Source organism: Kogia breviceps, chromosome 10 (assembly GCF_026419965.1).
Source record: "Kogia breviceps isolate mKogBre1 chromosome 10, mKogBre1 haplotype 1, whole genome shotgun sequence".
Taxonomy (NCBI): Eukaryota; Metazoa; Chordata; class Mammalia; order Artiodactyla; family Physeteridae; genus Kogia; species Kogia breviceps.
Window position 1 is genome coordinate 107,492,338 of NC_081319.1, and position 18,086 is coordinate 107,510,423.

Here is an 18,086-nt window from a genome sequence, read left to right on the forward strand (position 1 = left end):
CTTCTCCCCACTGGTAACCACTAGTTTGTTCTCTATATCTGTGAGACGGCTTCTTTTTTGTTATAGTCACTACTTTAATGTATTTTTTAGATTCCACATATAAGTGATATACCTTATTTTTCTTTCTCTGTCTGACTTATCCCCTATTGTTAACATCATACAAAACCATAGTACATTTGTCAAAACTACGTAACCAACACTGGTACATTACCGTTAACTAAACTCCACATTTTATCCAGATTTCACTAATTTACACTAATGTCTTTTTTCTATTCTGGAATCCCATCAAGGATACAATTATTACATTTAGTCATCTCCTCTGGCCTTTGACAGATTTTCAAACTTCCTTTGTTTTTGATAAACTTGAAAGTTTTGAGGAGTATTAGTCAGGTATTTGTAGAAATGTTACTCAGTTTGGGTTTGTCTGATGTTTGCTCATGGTTAGACTATGGTTATGGGTTTTTAGAAGGAAGACCACAGAGGTGAAGTGCCATTCTGATCATATTAGGGTTACATGTTATCAATGTGACTTATCAGTGATGGTAATCTTGACCACCTGACTGAAGTAGTGTTTTCCAGGTATCCTTGCTGTAAAGTTACCCCTACCTTGTCCTTATTCTTCTCCTTGGAAGCAAGTCATCAAGCAGAGCCCATACTCAAGAGGAGTCTGGGGCAGGGAGGAAAGATAAACAATACCTCTTGGAAGGCAAAGTATTTACATAAATTATTAGTCATTCTTTTATATATAAGATCCCTTTCTTCTTTCTTTCTTTCTTTCTTTCTTCATTTATTCACTCATTCAACCACTTATTTATATCAGTATGGACTCATGGATGTTTATTCTACACTTTGGGTTATAGTCCAATACTATGTTATTTATTTTGTTGCTCAAAGTTTTCCAAATTTTGCCATTGGGAGCTCTTTCAGCTTGGCTCTGGTGTCCCTTTGACATGATTGAATCATTTTGTTTTTGAGTGCTTCCTTTATTGCTGGCACTACTACATGCTCCAGTCTCACCTTGTATTTTCCCTGCCACAGACTTAGCCTTTTCTCCAAAGATCCCTTGTTCCTTTTATCAGAGAATGGTGTTGTTAGAAATCAAGATCTGAGTATGCTCATCGCTACTATGGTCCCACTGCTTCTAGGCCCTCTTAGTAGACAGAGTTAGGACATATATACATATATATATGTATATACACTAACCCATGTATACACAAATATCTATAATTTCTTTATCTATCCATCTGTGTCTGTCTGTGTTAAGCTAAACATGAGCTCATTCTGATGTCTCTAACTCTAACCTAGTACCACATATTTCATTCTAGGGAGTAATAATTTGAAAAAATTTCCCATAAATATGAGTTTCATCAATTCGATTATAATTTTACATATAGCCCTATGGGAATCACCTTTCTCTCAAAACCTTCCTGTGACTTGCTTATTGCATACAGACTCGAATATCAATTCTCAGCTTATATACCTATCTTTTACAACTTTATTGACATAGGTGTAATTGATATACAATAAATTGTACATGTTTGAACTGTATAATTTGTTGTTTTGCCTCGAAGCCATCATCACAATCAAGTGAGTAAATAAATTTATCCATCATCCCCAAAAGTTTCCTTATGAACCTTTTAGTAATTTCTCTCTCCTTCCCCTCTCTGTATACCTTCCATCCCCAGGCAACCACTGACCAGCTTTCTGTCACTAAAGATTAGTTAGTACTTTCTAGAATTTTATATAAATAGAATCATGAGTTTGTACACTTTTTTGGTCTGTCCGCCTTCACTTTGCACAGTTATTTTGAGATTCATCCATATTGTTGCATGTGTCAATATAGATTTCCTTTCTATTATTGAGTACTATTCAACTGTATGGATATACCAAATTTGTTTATCCATTCACCTGTTGGTGGACATGTAGATTGTTTTCAGGTTATGACACATAAAGCTGTCATAAATATTTATGTATAATCTTTGTATAAACATGGCTGTATCATATGGAAGGTGTACGTTTGAATATGTTTGACTTACATTCCCACCAAAAGTGTATGAGAGGTCCAGTTGTTCCCCATTTTTACCAACACCTACTTTGGTTATTCTCTGTAATTTTAGATATTCTAATAGATGTGAAGTGGTATCTCATTCCTTAATGACATATGATACTGAATATGTTTTCCTGTGCTTATTTTCTATATGTTAATCTTCTTTGTTAAAATGTCTATACAAATTGAACATTTTGATAGGGTAGTTTATTGTCTTATTATTGGGCTTTGAGAATTATTTATGTATTCCAGATACAAGGTTTGGTTTTTTTTTCTTAATTGGGATATGGTTGCTTTACTATGTTGTGTTAGTTTCTGCTGTACAATGAAGTGAATCAGCTATATGTACACATATATCCCCTCCCTCTTGGACCTGCCTCCCCCCGCATCCCACCCATCTACATCACTGCAGAGCACCGAGCTGAACTCCTGCTCCATACAGCAGGTTCCCTCTAGCTATCTGTTTTACACATGGTAGTGTATATATGTCAATCCCAATCTCCCAATTTATCCCACCTCCCCTTCCTACACCCCTTGTCCACACGTCTGTTCTCTACATCTGTGTCTCTATTCCTGCCCCGCAAATAGGTTCATCTGTACTATTTTTCTAGATTCCACATATATGCGTTAATATACGATATTTGTTTTTCTCTTTCTGACTTACTTCACTTTGTAACAAAGGGAACCCACTTGCCCTGTTGGTGGGAATGTAAATTGATACAGCCACTGTGGAGAACAGTATGGAGATTCCTTTAAAAATGAAAAATAGAACTACCATATGACCCAGCAATCCCATCACTGGGTATATATACTGAGAAAACCATAATTCAAAAAGACAATGCACCCCAATGTTTATCACAACATTATTTACAATAGCCGGGACATGGAAGCAACCTAAATGTCCATCAACAGATGAATGGATAAAGAAGATGTGGTACATATATACAGTGGAATATTAGCCATAAAAAGGAAGAAACAAGGTGTTTGTTTGTTTGTTTATTTTTAGCAGATGTGTGATTTGCAAATACTTTCTCCATGGAGCTTCACAATAGGAAGTCTGAGGAAACAACATTCAGAGGTACAGATCATCTGATAAATGATTGACCTTAGAGTATTCTCACTACAAGTTATAATAGGGCTCCATTTCTCAGTCATGAAGGAAATAAGGGTACTAAACAAGTTTTCAAGGCAGTGGCCCACTCAAATCTGTACAAAATAAAGACATGGTCCTGAAATGGGGTACAGATGGGGTCTTGACTACAGAAAGTCCATTTACTAAACTGGAACAGGTCAGAGTAGAGCAAACAGGAATAGTGACCTGGTGACAAATTATCTACCTTAGGGATCCATAGATGCCTTTTCTACTATGGACAGATTTGGTAGCAAAATATAGGACAGAGTTACATTCTTAGGTGGGCTTTTCTTAAGTAATGCTGTGGTGAGTAGAAATCTGCCTGATCAGGGAGAATATCAGATTGTTAAAGCTAAGTCACATAAAAGCCTGTTGTCAAGACATAGTCTGGGATAATTGGAAAACCATCTGGAAAAATAAATAAGTATGAATCCATACCTTACACTTTGCACCAGCATACATTCCCAATGGAACTTATTTAATAATAAGTTTGAAAAAAATGAAACCAGAAGGTACAAAACAAAACAAAACAAAAACCCCTAAAAACTAAAGAAAAAAAAGTTTTTAAAACTACCATTGAGTGAAGCATCCCTGGCTAACTATTATACTAAACTCAGAAAATATTCATAAATTTAGATACATGAAAGTCAAACATTTCTGCATAACAAAAGCCATCATAAGCAGAGTCAAAGAACAAATGATACACTGAGTAAATGGATATTTACAAATCACATTGAAACAAAGAACTAATTACCCCAATATATTGTGATTTTATATATACACATATATATGTATATATATGTCAGTAATATTTAAGTAGCAGACAAATGAGCTCAGAATATGAGCCGAGGGTTTATAGAAAAGAAAAAACAAATGACTTTTAGCACATAAAAAGATGCTCAATTGCACTCATAGTAAGAAAAGTTCGAATAAACCAAGCATATTGGCAGAGATGAAAGTTTGATAGCACTGTGTTGGCAAGAGTATAGGAGTAAATTCACGAAAAATATCTAATAATTATAAATATATGTGCATAAAACAGCAGTCAAAATATATGAAGGAAACAGTGACAGAATTGAAGGGAAAAATATTTCTATAATAATAGTTGAAGATTTCAATATATCATTTTCAATAATAGATAGGACATAGAGAAAGAAAATCAATAAGAAATAGAGGACTCAAATAATACTATAAACCTAGATCTAACAAAGATATGCAGAACACCCCACCCAACAACATCAGAATACACATTCTTTTTAAGTACATGTGGAACAATCCCAAAGATAGAACATATATTAGGGCACAAACTGTCTCAGTAAATTTTAAAAGATTGAAATAATACGAAGTATCTTCTCCAATCTCAGTGGAATAAGCTAGAAACAAAAAAACAGAAGCAAAACTGGTCACAAATATGTGGAAATTAAACAACATGCTATTAAACAACAAATGGCTCAAAGAAGAAACCACAAGGGAAATTAGAAATACTTAGAGATGAAGAAAAATGAAAACTCATGGGATGCAGCAAAAGCAGTGCTCAAGGGGAAACTTATAGCTGTAAATATCTACATTAAAACAGAAAAAAGATTCCAAATCCATAACCTAACTTTACACCTGGAGGATCTATGAAAAAGAGAGAGAGAGAGGGAAAACTACACATCCTTCTGCAAAACTAAAAGAAGGAAGAAAATAATAAATATTAGAGAGGAGATAAATGAAATAAAGAATAGAAAAATAGAAAGTCAACAAGACCAAAAATTGTTTTTTTGAAAAAATAACAAAATTGACAAACTTTTAGCTATACTGACAAAGGAAAAAGAGAAGACACAAATAACTAAAATAAAAAATAAAAGTGGGGACATGTATTTTACAGAAATAACAAGATTATAAGAGGATACTATGAACAATTGTAACCAACAAATTAGATAACCCAGATAAAATGGACAAATTGACTGAAGAAGAAATAGAAAATCTCAACAGATCTGTAACAAGTAAATAGATTTAATCAGCAATCCAAAAACCTCCAAACAATGAAATGTCCAGGACCAGATGACTTCACTGGTGAATTCTACAAAACACTTAAAGAAGAACTAACAATCAATCCTTTATCAACTCTTCCCAAAATATAGAAAAGGAGAGAATACTTCCTAACTCATTCCATGAGACCAGAATCACCCTGACATCAAAGTCAGAAGAAGACATTACAAGAAAGAAAAATTACAAACCAATATCTTTTATGAACATAGATGCAAAAATCCTCAACAAAATATTAGCAAATGGAATCCAATGGCATATTGAAAGGACAATACACCATGACCAAGTGGGATTTATGCCAGGAATGCAAAGGTGTTTTAAAGTAAGAAAAGCAATCAATGTAATAGATTGATCACATTAATAGAAGGAAGGGGGAACATATGATCATCTAGATTGATGCAGAAAAGGCATTTGACAAAATTCAACAACTCTTTCATGGTTGAAAAATCACTGAGAAACTAGGAATAGAAGAAAACTTCCTAAACATGACAAAAATCATTTATTAAAAACCCACAGTTAATATATTTCTCAGTTGTGAAAGAAAGCTTTCCCCTAAGATCAGAAACAAGACAAGCATACCCATTTCCCCTCCTGCTATTCAAAATTGTACTGAATGTTCTAGCTAGAGCAATTAGACAATAAAAAGAAACAAAAGGCATCCAAATTGGAAAGGAAGAAGGAAAACTATCTGCATTTGCAAAGGACATGATTCTATATATACAGACTCCTAAAGAATCCACAAGAAAACAAATCCAGTGAAGTTGTAGGTTGCAAGGTCAACACACAAAAATTAAGTTGTGTTTCTGTACGACAGCAGTAAACAATCAAAAAGGAAATTTAGAAGTCAATTTTATTTACATTAGCATCTAAAATAATAAATACCTAGGAATAAATTTAACCAGGAAAGACTTTACATTGAAAACTATAAAATATTGCTTAAAGAAATTAAAGAAGACAAAAATAAGTGGAAAGGCACCCCATGCTTATGGGCTGGAAGATTTAATGTTGTTAATATGTTAATACTACTCATAACAATCTACAGATTCAATGAAGTCCTTTTCAAAATACCAATAACCTTTTCTGCAGAAATGGAAAAGTTGATCCTCAGAATGATAGGGAATTGCAAGGGGCCCCAAATAGACAAATTATCTTGAAGAAGTAAATCAAAGTTGGAAAACTCACACTTTCTGATTTCAAAATTGACTGCAAAGCTACACTAGTCAAAACAATGTGATACTGGCAGAGGAATAGATATATGGACAAATGGAATAGAATCAAGGGTCTGGAAATAAACCCATACATCTATGGCTAGTTGATTTTTGACATGGGTACCAACTCCATTCAATGGGGGAAGAAATCATCTCTTCAACAAATGGTGCAAGGACAATTGAATTTCCATATGCAAAAGAATGAAGTTGGACCCCTACCTTACAACATATATAAAAATTAACTCAAAATGAGTCATGACCTAAATATAAGGGCTAAAATAATACAACTCTTAGAAGAAAACATAGGAATAAATCTTCATAACCTTGAATTTGTTAATGAATACTCAGATAAGACACCAAAAGCTCAGTCAATGAAAGAAAAAAATAGATAAATTGACTATCAAAATTTTAAAATTTGTACATCAAAGGAGATTATCAAGAAAGTGGAAGACACCCTACAGAATGGGAGAAAAATATTTGCAAATCATATATTTGATAAGGGATTGATATCCAAAATATATAGAGAACTACAACTCAACAATGCAAAGACAAATAAAAGAATAAATAAAATGGGTAAAGGGCTTGAATAGACATTTCTCCAAAAAAGATATACAACCAGCCAATAAGCACATGAAAAGATTCTCAACATCATTGAATCATTAGAGAAATGCAAATCAAAATCAAAATGATACCACTTTACACCTACCAGGATGACTATAACTAAAACAATAGAAAATTATAAGTGTTGGCAAGAATGTGGAGAAATTAGAATTAGAATTAGAAATTGCTGATGGTAATTTAATATGGTCCAGCCATTGTGGAAAACAGTTTGGTGGCTCCTCAAAAGGTTAAACATAGAATTACCGCATTACCCAAGAATTCCAGTCCTAGGTATATACCCCAAAGAATTGAAAACAGGAACTCAAACAGAGACTTTATGCCAATGTTTACTGCACCATTATTTATAATAGTCAAAAGGTGGAAACCATTCAATTATCCACAAATAGATGAATGGATACATAAAATGTGGTATATACATTCAATAGAATATTATTTGGGCATAAAAAGGAATGACGTTCTACTTCATGCTACAACACAGATGAACCTTGAAAACAATATGCTAAATGCAATAAGCCAGACACAAAAGGACAAAAAAAATCACATGATTACTCTTATTTGCAATATCTAGAATAGGCAAATACACAGAGATAGAAATAAATTAGAGGTTATCAAGGGCTGGGTAGGGGTGGGGAGGCAATGAGGAGTTATAGCATACTGGGTACAAGGTTTCTGTTTGGGGGTGATTGAAAAAGTTTTGGAAACAGTGATAATGGTGGCAGAACATTGTGAATGTAATCAATACCACTGAATTGTACACCTAAAAATATTTTAAATGATAAATTTCATGTTGTATAAATTTTCCACAATAAAAAAGAAGGAGAAGAAGAACAAGTGGCCTCAAAAGAAAAAAAAAAAAAAAAACACCTGGTGGTTAATGTGTCATTTTTCCACTCACAATTCTCAGCTGCTATTTGTACCAGAGGTTTCAAACATACAACATATATTTGCTTATATATGCATAGGCAACTAAAGTATAACTGGAATTACATACAAGAATTTGAGAACACAGGTTGTTTTTGGAGGGAAACTGAGTAGAGGTGAGAGGAATACTTTTCATTGTATACCATTTTGTTTCTTTTGAATTTACTATTCGTTTTAATTAACTAAAATGTATCAAAGCAAAATTTTTTAAATAGAAGACTACCTTCTGTGCAGTAAAGGGTTAACTCAACAGGTCTGGGTCATCCAGACTTGTAGTTTCCAAAGGAAGGTCAGGCTCCTCCTGGGCTCCCAGGAGATAGCCTCTAAGCCCTGTCAGTTAAGAGTACCTGAGGCCACACCAGAGAGTTTATGCTGATACCCTGACTTATGGTTGGGCCTTAATAGAGACCAAATTCAGCCACAGAGTCAGCCATGTCTACATGACTGAACCTGGATAAAAACCCTTGACATAAAGGCTTGGGTGAGCTTACCTGGTTGGCAACACTTTCTGCATGTTGTCACACATCATTGTTGGAAGAATTAAGTGTTATCAAAAAGACTCCAGTGGGAGGGGACACCTCGAAGCTTGTGCCTGGTCTCCTGCATTCTACCCTCTGTGCCTTTTTCTTTTTGATTTTAATCTGTACCCTTTGCTGTAGTAAATTGTAACCATGAGTATAACAGCTTTGCCAAACTCTCTAAGTTCTTGTAATGAATCATTAAATCTAATTCTTTATTTTTATATTTGTTGGATTTATTTATTGAATTACAATTAACATACAACATTATAGTAGTTTCAGGTATACAACATAGCAACATAGTGATTCAATATTTTTATACATTATGAAATGATCACTACAATAATTTAATTACCATATGTCACCAAAGTTTTTACAATATTATATCCTACGTTGTATGTTATATCTCTGTAACTTATTTTTTTTTCCTTTGGGAAAAATTTTTTAAAATTTTTTATTGGGGTATAGTTGATTTACAATGTTGTGTTTGTTTCTGCTGTATAGCAAAGTGAATCAGTTATACATACACATATATCCACTCTTTTTAAGATTCTTTTCCCATATAGGTCATTACAGAGTATTGAGTAGAGTTCCCTCCTGTAATGCTGTACAGGAGGTCCTTATTATGTATCTATTTTATACAAAATTTATGGAAAGGCTTTTTTTTTTATAGCTGGAGGTTTGTACCTCTTTATCCCCTTCATCTTTTTCATCTGTCCCCCACATATCCCTCCCCTATGTCAGCCATCTGTTTGTTCTCTCTATCTATGAGTCTGTTTGTGTTTCATTTTGTTTTGTTTTTTATTTTTTTCCTTTTCTTTTAAAAAATGTATTTATTTTATTTATTTTTGCTGTGTTGGGTCTTTGTTGCTGCACACAGGCTTTCTCTAGTTGTGGCGAGTGGGGGCCGCTCTTCATTGTGGTGTGTGGGCTGCTTATTGCAGTGGCTTCTCTTGTTGCAGAGCATGGGCTCTAGGCACGCGGGCTCAGTAGTTGTGGCTTGTGGGCTGTAGAGCGCAGGCTCAGTAGTTGTGGTGCACGGGCTTAGTTGCTCTGTGGTATGTGGGATCTTCCCGGACCAGGGCTTGAACCCTAACCCTAACCCTGCATTGGCAGGCAGATTCTTAACCACTGCACCACCAGGGAAGCCCCTGTTTTGTTTTTTAGGTTCCACATATAAGTGAAATCACATGATGTTTGTCTTTCCGTGTCTGACTTATTTCACTTAGCATAATATCCTCCAGGTCTATCCATGTTGCCTCAAATGGCAAGATTTCATTCTTTTTAATGGCTGAGTAATATTCCATTGTGTGTGTGTGTGTGTGTGTGTGTGTGTGTGTGTGTGTGTGTGTGTGCATCATATCTTCATCCATTTATCTATCAATGGACACAGGTTGCTTCCATATCTTGACTATTGTAAATAGTGTTGCAATGAACATAGGGGTACATATATCTTTTTGAACAAGGTATTTTGATTTATTTGGATATATACCCAGAAGTGGAATTAATGGGTTATATGGGCATTCTTTTTTTAGTTCTTTGCGGAACCTTTATACTGTTCTGCATAGTGGCTGGACAAACTTACATTCCCACTAACAGTGCACAAGGGTACCCTTTTCTCCACATCTTCAGCAACACTCATTTCTTGCTTTTTTGATAATAGCTATTCTGAGAGGTGGGAGGTGATATCTCACTGTGGTTTGATTTGCATTTCACTGATGAATAGTGATGTTGAGCATCTTTTCATGTGCCTGTTGGCATTTGTATGTCTTCTTTGGGAAAATTTCTATTCAGGTATTCTGCCCATTTTCTAACTGGGTTGTTTGCATTTTTGATGCTGAGTTGTATGAGCTGTTAATATATTTTGAATATTAACCTCTTATCTGTACCATTTGCAATTTTTTCTCCCATTCAGTAGGTTGTCTTTTCATTTTGTCAATGGTTTCCTTTGCTGTGCAAAAGCTTTCAAGTTTGATTAGGTCCCATTTATTTAATTTTGCTTTTATTTCTTTTGCCTTGAGAGACTGATCTAAGAAAATATTGCTATGAGTTATGTCAAAGACTGTTCTGCTTATGTTTTCTTCTAGGAGTTTTATGGTTTCTAGTCTAACATTTAGGTCTTTATTCCATTTTGAGTTTATTTTTGTATGTGGTGTTAGATAATGTTCTAATTTCACTCTTTTACAGGTAGCTATCAAGTTGTCCCAGTACCACGTATTGAAGAGACTGTCTTTTCTCCATTGTGTATGCTTGCCTCCTTTGTCATAGGTTAATTGACCATAAGTGGGTGGGTTTATTTCTGGGCTCTCTATTCTGTTCCATTGATCTATGTGTCTGTTTTTGTGGCGGTACCACACTGTTTTGATTACTGTAGCTTTGTAGTATAGTCTGAAGTCAAGGAGTGTAATTCCTCCATCTCTGTTCTTTTTTCTTAAAATTATTTTGGCTATTTGGGGTCTTTTGTGTTTCCATACAAATTTTTTAATTAGTTGTTCTAGTTCTGTGAAAAATGTCATGGGTATTTTGATAGGGATTGCACTGAATCTGTAGATTGCCTTGGGTAGTATGGTCATTTTAACAATATTAATTCTTCTAATCCATGAACATGGTATATCTTTCCACCTGTTTGTGTTGTCTTCAATTTCTTTCATCAGTGTCTTATAGTTTTCTGAGTATAGGTCTTTTACTTCCTTACATTGGTTTATTCCTAGGTATTTTATTCTTTTTGTTTGTTTGTTTGTTTTTGGTTTGTTTTTGTTTTTGTTTTTGTTTGCAGTACACAGGCTTCTCACTGTCGTGGCCTCTCCCATTGCGGAGCACAGGCTCCGGATGCTCAGGCTCAGCAGCCATGACTCACGGGCCTAGACGCTCCGCGGCATGTGGGATCTTCCCAGACTGGGGCATGAACCCGTGTCCCCTGCATCGACAGGTGGACTCTCAACCACTGTGCCACCAGGGAAGCCCTATTTTATTCTTTTTGATGTGATGACTAATAGGATGGTTTCCTTAATTTCTCTTTCTGATAGTTCATTGTTAGTGTACAGAAATACAACAGATTTCTGTTTATTAGTTTTGTATCCTGCAACTTTATTGAATTCATTGATGAGCTCTAGTAGCTTTTTTTTTTTTTTTTCTAGTAGCTTTTTGATGGTGTCTTTAGGATTTTATATGTATAGTGTCATGTCATCTGCAAACAGTGACAGTTTTCTTCTTCCTTTCCAATTTGGATGACATTTATTTGCTTTTCTTGTCTGATGGCTGTGTCTAGGACTTTTATATACATATAAAATCTTTAGGATTTTATATGTATAGTGTCATGTCATCTGCAAACAGTGACAGTTTTACTTCTTCCTTTCCAATTTGGATGTCTTTTATTTGTTTTTCTTGTCTGATGGCCGTGTCTAGGACTTCCACTACTATGTTGAACAAAAGTTGTGAGACTGGGCACACTTTTCTTATTCCTGATGTTAGAGGAAATGCTTTCAGCTTTTCACCATTGAGTATGATGTTAGTGAAGGGCTTGTCATACATGGTCTTTAATATGTTGAGGTATGTTCCCTCTATACCCACCTTCTGGAGAGTTTTTATCAAAAATGGATGTTGAATTTTGTCAAATGCTTTTTCTGCATTTATTGAGATGATCATATCGTTTTTATTCTTCAGTTTGTTAATGTGGTGTGTCACAACGTATGAGGGAACTTTCTAACAGTCACATCTGGACAACAATTGAATAGTTTTTCCTTCTCAGAAGTGCATGTGCTCACTGGGGCCCTGCAGCCACCATATAGATGACCATCTCTCAGCTATGTTGCAGGCAAGATTGGACTTCATGGTGTCTCAGGCTCCTCCCATGCTGAGTCTATAAGTCTACATACAGACAACAGGCTGCAATCTGACAAAAATGTCTTTTCTTTGGATTGCAAAATAAATAAATGGTTGTTTATAAAGAGCCAGTAAGGGCAAAAGGCATAGGCAGCCCGAGGATGTGGGCTCCAAGAAACATTTGTCACTGGGCACAGATCAATAAAGTGACTTGGTTGAAGAATAAGTTTGAAAATCTGCCTCTCAAACTTGTTTTTATTTGAAAAAAAAAAAAAAAGAAAAGGCCAAAAGCTTTTACTATTGTTTTTGGCTATCTGGTTAAAACAAAGTGGAGAAGTGAGTTCAAGGTTTATTGTCCACAATTTAAAAAGAATCAGTTTTCGGTTTTAATATACTTCCTGCAATATAGTAAGCTTTTAAATGAAAGTGTTTGTTGCACAGCCTGAATGGTCAATACATCAATTTTGTGTATCTGTGTTGGTGTCTGTGATTTGTCACTCATGCCTTCTTAGAATAATCACTCCTCGAAGAACTGTCTCAATGACAGTCTTTGAAGTAACTGAAATATGTCTTATTAATGTACTGGTTTATGTAAAAGCATGTAAAAGGCAAACACACACAAGAAAAATTATCTCCAAAAATTAATCACTTGTTCACTGCTGCTTCCTTCCACTAGAATAGAAACCATTTTGTTTGGTGTACCATATCTGGCACCTAGAATAGCACATAGTAAGTACTCAATAGGTCACTGCTGAGAGAATTCCAACGTTTATTGGAATGGAACTCTTCTACCTTCAGCTTCCTGACTACCAATTTGGATGCTAGAGACAAGCAGCAAGGAAAAGCCCTCAAATCAAAAGAAGCACCAGGGTATGCAGCAGGCAAAGGGCAGGGGAGAGGAAGAGAGGGACACTCCCTATACCCACAGAGGGACATTGGGTCTCTAGTCCCATGACCTTTGCTGGTTCCCAGGCTGGCCTGAGACTTGATCTGGGCTCATGACCTCTTTTGGTGAGGCTATAGTGCTGGTGGCAGAGTATTTGTTGGGGAGGTGGGATTTAAATGCATGCACAGTCTTTTTAAAATGATATTTAAAACTTTTGCTGGGCTCTCAAGTTTTGGTGCATTACAAGCAAAGGCCTGTTAGGCAAAGCCTAGTTTCAGTTTTGGCTCACAATAGCATTCTCGGTGACCTACTGGAATCATCCATCAAAGGGAGACGTCTCCCTGACCCCACCTGCTCCTGCCTCAACCCAACTTTTCAGAAGTATTGGAAAGAACATTTTCCCTCCTCTAACTCCTCAGCAAGGATAACTACTGGTGCTACCCATTACGGATCAGGGTCAACATATATAGTTCTCTTCTCCCCCTCCTCCCTCCCCTTGGTGCTCTGTCTCTCTCTCTCTCTCTCAACCTTTTTTAAAACAGCCTGGCCACAGGATGCACCTGTCCTTGTCCCCTCCTGGGGTGAGCCCAAGGAGCCAGGTGCTGCCTTGCTGGGGGAGGCTTACAGATGTTTTGCCTGTGGGTGGGTGGTAACTTGAAGACCATTTGGGCCTTGGGCGCAAGCCAAGATTTTTAATCTAACCTTACCAGTAGCAAAGCCAATGTGTTGATCCACATCTGGCTTCTGGGTCTGTGTGTCATTAATTCATTCTCAAACATCAAAAATAATAGTAGATTTAATTTTCCTCAAAATGAAAGATATTTAAAAGTTAACAAATAAAAGCCAGCTGATACTCTTATATAATAATTCTACAAGGCTTTAGCAAGGCTTAAATCAAATATGCCAGTTTTAGTTTCAGAGAAGCAGGGAGCTTTTTATCTATTCTTGCCTGGAAGGCAAGTGTGAGGGTCTTTGTGGGAGCCTAACGATCTCGCATTTCACTCCCACCTGAGGCTTGAACCAATTAAGAAATAAGGTAGATGAGTTGATAGATTAATGGAGAAATAACTTATATTTACAGGCAAGCATGGGCTTCCCAGCCCAGTCACAGGTAATGTCAGAGTCCTCCCCTCGTGGCAGGTCTGTCTCTGCAGGACTGGCAGCACGGAGGAGCCGTGGCAAACGTGGGCTTCCCATGAGCATCTCACGCTGAGGAAAGAGGCAGAAGGGGCTGCACACCATCTGGTTCCCCTTCCAAATTCCAGCATGTGGGGGAGGAGTCGAATCGGGAGTGGGTAACATCATTCCTCCTCCACAACAAAACGGAAGCCGGAGCCGTGCAGACCACTTCTCCGTCGCCCTCAGGCAACTGGTCAAAGCTGAGTAGAGTACCTGGCTGGTTCAGAGCCAAGAGCAGAGAAGGGCATGGTTAAAGCTGATAGCAAGTGTGGAGAGAAGCTCTCTGCACTGCTCTCTAGCTGGCTTGCTAGTTTGCTTGGCCTTTTAAAATGAGGTATAAGTTACATACAGTAAAGCACAGAATGTTGACCTTTTCTATGTAGACACTCCTTTAACCTCTGCCAGTATGAGATATAGAACATTTTCTGGGTTGCTTTCAAAAGACCTGGCCCACAACTTCTTCTGACCTGAGGAATATCCGAGAAATTCTATTTCCATAAAATTTATTTTCCATGCTTACCTTACACATGTAATCTTTAATTTGTATCCACTTTATCAATTATAGCAATATTTCAATTTTTAAGCATTGAAAAATTAATTTTTAACCTGAAAAAGTTCAACTTATCAAGAGATGTTATTCTTTCAGGGAAGTGATTATCTGTCCCAGGCACTGACTTCCTTCCTCTTAGCAAGAAATTAGAAATTTCTCATAGGGGAAATTCTTTCCCCTATGGTGACAGCATCAGATTTAGAATTACCTCACCAATGGGAGACTTCTCATCATTAGCCAACCAATAAGAGTCAGAGCAAAATAAAATAAATTTTCAAAAGGAAATCACTTCTCCAGGAAGTATGTTTTCCTAGAGCACATTCAGTGCTTTAGAAGAAAACATGTTGGCTTTGTAAATGGGTATATTGTTCTTGAATGATACAAGTGGAATTCTGATGCTGAAACATTTTTCATGAGCTTTTTTCCCCAAGGAACTTTAGATCTAAGTTAAAACTTTAAATTAATTTAACGTGATCAGCTTTAAATTTTTAATAATAAACTTGCCAAATATTCCTTCCTTTAAAAAAGTCCCATGAGATACAAAATAGATAAAATCTAAGGAAAAGATACCCTTGTCGCAAGCTGTATATCTCTCTATATATTTAATATATACATTTATATAAATATGTTATGTAAATATATATATCTATACACACATATCTATTTCTTTCTATCTATAAAAAATAAATATAATGTAACATACAGTATTACAGCTCACCTACTACAGTGTGTTCATATGCTGACCAGCTGGCTGACTGTATAAATGCTGACCTGTAACCCTCCTTTGAGCACCTACACAGGGGCCAGCAGGGCTCGGGCCCGGCTTTGACGTAACATTTGCTAGACAGCCCCGGGAGGATGAGAATACTCAGGCACAAATCAGGTCAAAATACCATCATAACAGCACTAATTTAGATAATACATAGCAAGTGACTGGATGCAAACACAATGCGTAGCTCTGAGCACATGCAGGTCAGGGCCAGACCTCTGCTTACTACATCGGTAATAACTAAATTGTTAATGGTCCTAGTTTATGCCTTTGCTCTCGGTTCTCCTCTTCAGCCCTGAGTGACAGGACAGATGTTAAGTATTGTACACACATAACATTAGTGATAGCTAAAGACTGTGATTCTCCAGAACACCAAGCTGGGTCACTGCCTCTGGCTGGCAGTGAATAGTTGAGTCTCTTCTATAGAATTAGGGCAAAGAATGAGATGTTGGGTTAGGCTCATTTCAGCTCTAAAGTGCCACAAGTCTTCATTCGAAGCTTTCTTTAGACTTTAAGGTCATGACCATTAGAAGGTAAACTGCAAAGGGCTTCCCTGTCTCCCTTGGCCATTCTTTTTTGGTGTCTATTTTTAAAGGGATGTGAGGAGCTTTGAGAAAGGCTCGAAGTCACTGAAATCCCCAAACAGATACCATGCTATTACCACTTCCTTTTTGTTTGACGCCTTATAAGAAAATACACGCTCATCCTAAGGGTCATAATCAACCGTTCTTTCCATCACATGGATTAATACATGATTCTATATGCACTGTGTCTAGTGTCAAGTTTCACTGCCTTCTAGGAACATCTATTTCAGAATTGTGTGACTTGTTCTTTTGGGCTAATATTCTTTTAGTTTCATTTTAAAGCCCCAAATGGGGTTCTCTTGGTGAGCCTTTCCTTAAAATTTCACTTTTAGTTGATAGTATCCATTTGTGCATTTATCGGTGCTCTGTGGTGACCTAGATGGATGGGACAGAGTGGGGGTAGGAGGGAGGTCCGAGAGAGAGGGGACATATGTATACATACAGCTGATTCACTTCGTTGTACAACAGAACCTAACACGACATTGTAAAGCAACTATACCCTTCTCCCACAAAAAAAGCATCTACTGAGTCCCCGTTCTGGGCTGGAGCCTAGCATGGAGACATGAGTGAGCCAGTGTTGATCACGGGCCTCTGTCAGAGCTGGAGGCCAGAATGCCTTTCCCAGGCATGTCTCCCACACCCCATCCTTGTAGTGCAAAAGCTAGAGGCCATATTGATGTGACATAACCTCCCTAACCTCCACCCCAACTTGGCCACAGTAGATTGGATTGGGAGGGTGGAGTGGCTGACACGAAATGGGCCAATCACAGTTCTTTCCTAAGAATTCAGAACTGAGACCAAGAGGAAAAGAGTTTGTCTCCCTCCATATAAAACAGTGTAATTGTCAAAGCTATTTTCTGCCAGTGACAGCTACTGAAAAAATGAAGACTGAAGAAGGCTGACGGGAGAATTGGAGATAAAGATGGAGAGAGACGGCTTCCTGGGTGCCCCTTACAACCAAGCTAATGTCTCGGGTCTTTTACTGAGTCCCAGTTGTATTTCTGCTTATGATTTCATGAAACACTCCATACCCCTGTGTTCTTAAAATAAAGCTCCCCTGTTGCTGAAGTTAGGGCCAGTGTGCTTCTGTTGCTTACATTCAAAAGAGTCCTAACATGGTGTCCTGTCCATAAGCAGATCTTCGTTTAGTAAGTCAGACTGAAAAATACATTTTCCAATATTTCCCAGTGTGGCAGGACTCTGAGTTCCTGGGCCAGGAGCCATAAGTGTTTTATTCATCCCTGTATCCCTGGCACATTGTAGGATCTCAAGGAATTGAATGTTGACTCTACAACTAAATGCGTGAAAGAAGAGCCTTGGAGCCCTCAGCCACCTACTTAACCACTCTTTCTGCAGGTTCCTCCTCTGAAAGGGCCCTTAGAAATTATTTGGTTTAAGTATTTATTCTACAGAAGAGGAAGCTGAGGCCCAGAGAGGTAAAAACCACTTGCCCAAGGTCACACAGCTAGTTTGCAGCAGAACTGAAACTACAATTCATGTCTCCAAGCTCTGAAGCCAGTGCTCTTTGTACTACTCTGTAATTTTCCCTTTCTGTGGACCCAACTTCCATTTACCTCAATGGATAATACAGCCAAATGCCCCCAAAGTCAGCCTCCCTTCTTTAAAACGTCCTCAGTGTGGGTTCATAAGTCAGCCATCATATAGAAAAACTCTTGAAAAGGAAACTCACAGCGTCAGTCATCACAGAACTTGGCTAGCCACAGGTCCTATTCCATGGGTGGAGGAGAAGCCCCCCAGAGCTGGCGTGTCATGAGAAGACTCAGCATGAGGTAACTAAGACAACTCACAGAACAACTT

The 18,086-nt window shown here is 37.1% G+C and overlaps 1 long non-coding RNA gene across 1 annotated transcript in view; it reads left to right on the forward strand.

The window, feature by feature from the left end:
* The window catches only part of LOC131764616 (uncharacterized), a 42,938-nt gene extending 25,602 nt beyond the window's left edge, over nt 1–17,336 (forward strand). Inside the window, exon 3 of the long non-coding RNA XR_010835215.1 lies at nt 17,133–17,336. This is a non-coding gene — a long non-coding RNA (uncharacterized lncRNA). The remainder of the gene's footprint in view (nt 1–17,132) is intronic.
* Nucleotides 17,337–18,086: the final 750 nt, after the last annotated feature.